Source organism: Rhinolophus hipposideros (genome assembly GCF_964194185.1).
Source record: "Rhinolophus hipposideros genome assembly, chromosome: 24".
Classification (NCBI taxonomy): Eukaryota; Metazoa; Chordata; class Mammalia; order Chiroptera; family Rhinolophidae; genus Rhinolophus; species Rhinolophus hipposideros.
Genome location: NC_138070.1, coordinates 7768955 through 7777256, shown reverse-complemented (window position 1 = coordinate 7777256; position 8302 = coordinate 7768955).

The following is an 8302-nucleotide window of genomic DNA, read 5'->3' as shown; positions in this document are numbered from 1 at the left end:
AGGGGCCATCAACATTACCAGGTGGAAACCAGCTTGGAAGGAGTGAGGACAGAGTCCCAGAGAGCAGTTTCCAGGCTCTCAGCCTCATGTGGAAAGGTGCTGGCTCAGTTATTAGATGGCCGTCATCTGTAATCAGATGACCATCCACTGTGGCTGGGTGGCCATCAGCTGTCACCAGTTAGCCATTAGCTACTAATATAACTGCCATGGCTACGCTAGGAGGTTGTTGGTTGGTTGGCAGAGAAGTGGACGGCGGATTGCGTATTGTGTGGAGCCAGCTTCCTGTGTCTCCAACCCAGCTGCCAGCAAGACTATAGTGGTGTGGACCCCTCATCCGTGGCTCCATTGTTGTTCCTTTTTGGCCTGGCCATATCCTACATTCTTATGCGGGAAGTGGGATGGACCAGAGACGCGGCATTACAGAAGGGATCCACAATCTGGATTTGGAGGATGGAGGTAGCGGAGGAGGTAACATACGAAGGAAGGACAATTAAGTTCACAAACTCATTCTAGAAAAAGTGCTCCATACCTCATTGCTGAATATCACTACAGTCACCTTCCAAGTCCTCCCCTTGGGAAGCTGTGCACTGATGCCAGTGCCTAGTCCACCCTTCAAAGCAATTTTGGAACTCTTTTTCTGGAATGGCCATCAGAGCTGTCGTCGTATTACCCTTGATGTCCTGAATGTCATCCAAATGTCTTCCTTTCAATATTTCCTTTCTCTTTGGATAAAGAAAGAAGTCATTGGGGGCCAGATCAGGTGAGCAGGGAGGGTGTTCCAATACAGTTATTTGTTTACTGGCTGAAAACTCCCTCCCAGACAGTGCCATGTGAACTGGTGCATTGTCGTGATGCAAGAGCCATGAATTGTTGGCGAAAAGCTCAGGTCGTCTAACTTTTTGACTCAACCTTTTCAGCACTTCCAATAGTAAATTTGATTAATTGTCCAGTTGGTACAAATTCATAATGAATAATCCCTCTGATATCCAAAAAAACGTTAGCAACATCATTGCAACAAGTTCGGGAACTTAATTGTCAGACCTCCTAGTTTGAGCAATTACTGTGGGTTAGACACTGTGCTAAGCACTCTGCAAATAGTATCTAATTTAATCTTTAAAACAGCACTGTGGGGGTCATGTTAGGGAAAAGTATCCAGAGTAATATTCCCAGGACCCATGGGTCTCCTACCCAGAAATAACAAATACTAGCATCTTGTCAGTTTTGCTCCTGATCATTTTATTTTTGTTTTATTATTTTTTCAGGTAAAGAAATGTATTTTTTTGAAGTATATCTTCCTATTGCAGAGTAACACTTAAAAATTTAGTTACTTGTAATGCCTATACTGCGTAAAACAACGCCTAAGCATGTTGTTAGTGCATGTTTTTAAAAAGGGAGCTAAAATAATGTACATTTTATCTTTGAGCATTTTGCACTAAATTGCACATATACCTTTCTGCATAAATTGATGTGAAGTTACAAGATACGTGATCTAATTTTTTTCTTGATTTAAGAAATATTGAGGTAAGGGTGGCCAGATGGCTTGGTTGGTTAGAGCGCGGGCAGAACTTCTTCAACAAGGTTGCCGGTTCAATTCCCGCATGGGATGGTGGGCTGCACCCCCTGCAACTAAGATTGAAAATGGTGACTGGCCTTGGAGCTGAGCTGCGCCCTCCACAAGTAGATTGAAGGACAACTACTTGGAGCTGATGGGCCCTGGAGAAACACACTATTCCCCAATAAAATACAATAAAAATTAAAGAAAAAGATTGAGATATAATTTACACCAAGTAAAACTTTTTTTTCCACATGCAGTTCTATGGGTTTTGACAAATGCATGCAGTCATGCAACCATTACCACAGTCAAGATACAACCCATTTCCATCACCTGAAAAAACTGTCATGTCCCTTCGTAATCAACTGCGGTCCCCACCCTGGCGCCTGGCAGCCTCTGACCTGTTCTCTACCCTGATAGTTTTGCCTTTTTCAGAGTGTCGTAAGTGGAATACGATACTCTGTGGCGTTTTGAGACTGGCTTCTTTCAGCGACAATATTTGTTTGAGAGCCATTCGTGTCGATGTGTGTATTAGTAGTTCATTCTTTTTCATGGCTGAGTAGTATTTGCTTGTAGGCTATGGTTTGTTGTCTCATTCTCCAGTTGGGTTAATTCTAGTTCTGGGTAGTTATCAAGATAGCTTGTATTTATGTGCAGGGCTGTGTGTGTGTGTGTGTGTGTGTGTGTGTGTCCGGGTACATGAGCAGTCATTTCACTGCTGGGCCATATGATAAGTGTATGTGTAACTGCATAACACACTGCAAACTGTTTTGCAGTGTGGCTGTACCATTTTTGTTGTTGTTGTTGTTGTTTTTAATTTATTAGTTTCAGGTGTACAAGACAAGGTAATACTTAGACGTTTATCATTTATATCCCTCACACTGTGAACCCCCCTTCCCCCATCCACTATCCCTCCGACCTCGCACAGAGCCATCACATTATACATATATAAAATTAGAGTTGGCATTCATTATTGTTTAGCTTCTGGTGTGGCTGTACCATTTTGACAGTCACACTAGCAATGCAGAAGAGTTCTGATTGCCCCATCTCCTCTCCAGCAGTTGGTATTGTCAGTTTTTTAAAAAAGTCATTCTATAATAATAGCTGTCTAGCTGTATGAATTAGTTTTTTATTTCCAGACCATCGTAGGTTCAATGCAGTTTAAGAAATAATCCAGACAGACCCCACATCCCTTCCGCCCAGCCTCCCCCAGTGGTGACGTCTCGCACGGCTCTGGTCCCGACCACAGCCAAGGGACTGACTTTGACACAATGTCCTTGACCTTTTACCTGCACTTATTTGTGTGACTGTGTGTATTTAGTTCTATGCACTTTTATCACCTGTAGCTCTTGGGATCACTGCAGTCAAGGTACACAGGGTAAAGGGGGTCAAACACATAGTGACAGAAGGAGAACTGACTCTGGGTGGAGAACACACAATGCGATATGTGGATGATGTGTTACAGAATTGTACACTTGGAGCCCATAGAATTTTACTGACCAATGTCACCCCAATCATTTAATAAAATAAAAATAAAGATCCAAAGCATTCATCTCAAAGACCCCTCCTGGGACGCTTTACTGGCTACAACCACTTCCTGCCCTCCTGCCTCTCCAACCCCTGGCAACCAGCCCTCTGTTCTCTGAATGGGTTTGTCACGTCAGGGATGTTATGTAATTGGAATTATATAGTATGTAACCTTTTGAGAGTGGCTTTTTGCACTCAAAATAATTCCCTTGAGAGCCATCCTCCTTGTTACATGTATCCGTGTTTGTTGTTTTGATTACTAAGTAGCCTTCCACAATAGGGATGGACCACAGTTTGTTTCACCATTCAGATTGGAGGACGTTTGGGTTGTTTCCAGTTTGGGGCTATTATAAATAAAGCCACTCTGAAGATTCATGTCCCGGGTTTTGTGCGAACATAAGTTGTCATTTCTGTGGTCTATCAGATGCCCAAGAGTGCAATTGCTGGGTCCTATGGTAACTGCATAGTTGGTTAGTTTGTTAGTTAGTTAGTTAGTTTGTTAGTTAGTTTGTTTAAGAAACTGCCAAATTCTTTGCCACAGTAGCTGTGCCATTTTACACTCCCATCGGCTACGTGTGTGTGATCCAGTTTGTTTGCACTCTCACTATAATCACTGTTTTTTCTTTTAGCTCTTCTGATAGGTGTGTAGTAATATTCCCTGGCGGTTTTACTTTGCATTTCTGTAATGGCTAATGATGATGAATGTCCTTCGTGCTTACCTGCCATCTGTATATACTCTTCAGCAAAATATCTGGCCATGTCTGTTGCCTATGTTCTAATTGGATTCCCCCTCCCCACACCCCGCCACTGTTGAGTTTTTGAGATTTCTCTCTGTATTCTAGAGCTATGTCTATGTGTTCCAGGTCAGATATTCATTTTCTCCCAGTCTGTAGCTTCTCTTTTCATCCTCTTCACATGATGTGCTGCAAAGCAAAGTTTTAGATTTTGATGAAGTCCAATTTGCCACCTTTTCCTTTATGGATTGTGCTTTTGGTGTCCAGTCTAAGATGGGATTTGAACTCAGGCCACCTGGGTGTGCCCTCTTAGTCACATCGCTCCAGATACAGTTGAGCCCTTTTTAAGTCTTTCTCCCCTCAGGTCCCTCCCTTCCTTCCCTTCCCAGAGGATGCCATCATCTTGAAGCCAGCATGCATCCGTCCCTTCTTAATTTCTATTCTTTGGAGGGCTTTTTTTTTTCCATCAAATGTTTATTGAGCACGTACTATGTGTCAGGTGCTGTGTGAGGATGCAGCAGTAGGTAAGACAAGACTTGCCCTTTTGGGACTTGTAGGCTAATGGAGGGGGCAGGTGAATCAAATAGCCCTGCAGATATGTCATCACACCCTGACAGGGTTAGGAGGAGAGGCCTAGAGTGCAAGGAGTGGGGCACGGAGGCCTCCGTGAGGAAGTGACATGCGAACTCGGACCTGAAGGATGAGGAGGGGTGATTAGAGGAGAAGGGGAGCATTCCAAGTAAGGGAACAGCCTGTGCAAAGGCCCGGAAGCAGGAGGATGGAGCCCCTCCTAGGAGAGAGCAAAGGTCTGTAGGTTGGTGTGCAGAATTCAAGACTGACAGGGTGTAGGTCTGGACTGGATAGGGCCAAAGAATGGCCAGACCTGTGCTACAAGTGACAGATGAAGGAACCTAGGCCTAGGAGAGTTAGGTGACTCCTCCAAGGATATGAGGCTGAGAAGTGATGGGCCCTGGTGTTTGTTGATATAGATCCCTGCCCTGGAACTGTTTACAGCATAGAGGACAGAGAGAAGGTCCCTACAACTTGTCTTCAGAGGGATGGAACTATGGCGATAGCTTTGGGGCCAGCCAGTCCACCCCCAGGCCTCAGCGTTCCTCTCTGTTAAATGGGTTGTCGCTTCCAAGTTCTCTTGGGGCTCCCCAGCCACAATGCTGAGGCTGAGGTCCCAGCCTCCCACCCATCTCTGTCCCCATGTCCTGGGGCTGCTGCATGACAGGAAGACACAACTTCTCATCTGGTCTTGCCCACAAGCTCTGGAAATATCCACTCTCCCCACTCCCCACCCCCAAATCTCAGGCTTCCGTGGCTTCCCTCTTCCTGCTTCTCCATTCCAAGACAGGGTGGGGAGGGGCCCTTTGGGGAGTAGGGCTGAGGAAGGAGGAAATGGGTGGGGACTGACAGACACCTTGTTTTCAGGCTGTGGGAGGAGGGGACTTACCACCCTGCTTCCTCGGCAGCCAGCCCGCAGGAGGGGGGTTTGGAAACCTTGCCTGCTTCTCTCGCTGTTGCCTCCTGTCCCATGTGGCTCCTTGCCCAGAATCGTGCCAGCGATCACAAGTGGGGCTTTGTGCTCCTGAGACAAGTGACATGCATGTTCCTCACCCCAACCTGAGCCATGGCTTGTCTACCTTGCCCTGATCTTGGCCTCAGAGGAGATGGTGCCATTCCCAGGAGGAGAAACTAAGGTCTCGAGACAGATGGGTCTGTGGAGCCAGAAGAGGGCCCTGCCTCCTGGTTTGGGGGTGGAGGTGGAGCGGGGAGGTGGTAGGTAGGAGATGAGTAAGCTGCATTCCTAGGCACCAAGGGGAGAAAGGAAGTAAAAACTAATATGACTACTGTCACAATGAGAGAGGCCAGATTCCAGTCCTTGGGGGGGGCTGAGTTCTATTTCACCCAGCAGAGTGTGTTTTGAATCTTTCTTGTGTGCCAAGTGGTGTAGGAGGCACAGCATGAATCAGACATTGTCTCTGACATTTAGGAGATAAGACAAGCATGTAAATCACCACAAAACAAGGGGACAAGAGACCAAGGTCACAGAGCGGTGCCAGTGGGTGGGGGTTGCGGGGTTGATGTCTCTGCTTTCCCAGCCACTGTTCAGGGCTTCCGGAGGCCGGGCGCTGAGTTACGCAGCAATTGCAGCGGTGCCTTTAGAAACCAAAGGGAGCGAAACTTACTTTTTTATTGTGATAGAAGCACGTCATGATGTCAAAGAAAGCCCTCCAGCTCCAGCTCTCCCCCATGCTTCGTTATATCTTCATTTCACTTCCTACTTCCTGCTGAGAATATATTCTCGTGTTATTCTTGCCTGTTGCCCCACCATGAGAGCAGGGCTGGGCTCTCCTGTACCTCACTGTGTCCCCACTGCCTAAGACATAGTAGGTGCTCAAAACATATTTGTTGATAAGAAAAGAATATGATATTTATACATAACAACATATACTATGTTATGACATCAGGATTGCATTGTACGTACTGTGTTTTTCTCTCTACTCAGTGTGGGTCTTTCTCTCTCTCTCTCTCTCTCTCTCTCTCTCTCTCTCTTTGCATTTTCCCTGTCATTAAATAATTTTTGAGAACATCCTTTTTAATAGCTACACAGTATGTACTCCATTACCTTGATAGTACATTGTCTATACTTTGTGTCACCCACCCCTCCTGATCTTTATTCAACTGCAGCTGTAGGCCTTAAACAAGGAAACAGGTAGGAAAGGTTTTCCTGGTGGAAGGAACCAGTAGAGGAAAGGCAGTGTGGGGGTGGGGTGGGGGGATATGAGTAAAACCCTAAGGATGTTGAATCCAGGAGAGGTGTCCGGAGGGCCATGTGGCCAGGAAACCTCTGCCCAGTGGTGTGTTGTTAAACTGACTCTCCAAAGAAAGATTCTAGCATTTGCCAATTTCCATGGTGTGACTTCTCCTATTACTTGGGTTGTTTTCTTGTTTTATAAATTTTATTGCGGAACAGTGTGTTTCTCTAGGGCCCATCAGCTCCAAGTTGTTGTCCCTCACTCTAGATGTGGAGGGCGCAGCTCAGCTCCAAGTCCAGTTGCTGGTTTCAATCTTTAGTTGCAGAGGGCACAGCCCACCATCCCAGGTGGGAATTGAACCGGCAACCTTGTTGTTGAGAGCTCCTGCTCTAACTAACTGAGCTATCCGGCCTCCCCTACCTATTACTTGGTTTTAAGTTCCCACGTAGCACTGATGCACATTAAGTTGTGGGGCAGGGGCACATGAGCCAGCAGGAGTGGCTTCAGCACAGCCCTGCCCGTGCTCAGGCCTGATGGCTGCTCTGGAATGAGAAGCCCTCTCTAGTCTGTGTCTGTGAGCTCTCCAGGGCCCCAGGCTCAGCGTCTCAGTCCTGGGCAGTGGGGCCCATCAGGGCGGCAGGAGCCCAATCTTGAGATCTCTCTATCAGATTTCTCAGCTGGGTGCAACCCCCTAGATTCCGCCAGCTCAGCAATCCAGAGCTGTACTGGCCACTGAAGTGTGGCCGCTCCATCCATCCCTGGAATTCAGGGCTGGGCCTGGCGCTCTGCCCCAGCCTCAGAGTTCAGCCACCAAGTGGGGCTCAGCGTCAGGCCCAGTGGTGGGTTCAGGATGCCCCACGATGGCCATGACACTCATTGAGTACCTGCTTAAGCCAGGCTGTGTTAAACGTACATTTATTTCATCCCATCCTCACATCCAGCCTATAAGGTGGGTACTATTATCACCCCCGGTTTACAGTTGAGGAAACTGAGGCACTGAGAGGGTAATTCACTTGCCCAAAAACACCCAGTTGGTAAGTGTCAGTGCCAGAATTCAGGCCCAGGTTGGCTGGATGCTAAAGCCTCTGCTCTTAAATCCAAACTCAGCATCTGCTCCAGCTTAAGGCTTTATGAAGCACCTGCTGTGTGCGGCCCATGGTGCTAGGCTATGTAGGGAGCTGGCAAGGAGATGACCATGGGTTTGTCTTTAAGGAGCTTCGCAGAAGGGGAAGGGGAGAAGGTTAGCTACTCCTTGAACACCTACTGTGTGCCAAGAATGATGCCAGGTGCCTTACACTGCCATCTTGATTAATTCTCACAACAACCCCGTGAGACAGGTAAAACCCCTTCCATATGACAGCCCAGGCCTGGGTGCTCATGAGCCTGCCCTCCCCTCTGGGCAGTCTCCGGCAGGTCACACTCCTCTGGGCCACCTTCCCCACTTTGGTCCCTTGACAGGAATGGCTCTAGGAGACCTCAATCCCTCTGCCAGTTTCAGGTCAAAGCTTCTCAGAACAACAGGAAGTGGCCAGGCCATTGGAAAGTTTGGGGACTGTGGCCACAGCCCCTGGTGAATTGTAGGGCCAGATGCCAGATATTGGACAGGTGACAGAGCTGGCTCCCTAGAGGCCTGGCTGGCACAGTGCATAGCCCTTGTAACTCCCCACGAACCTGGAGAGGAGTGCCTGGGAATGTGACTTCCTGCTCAGCTCTGGAAGACAGGC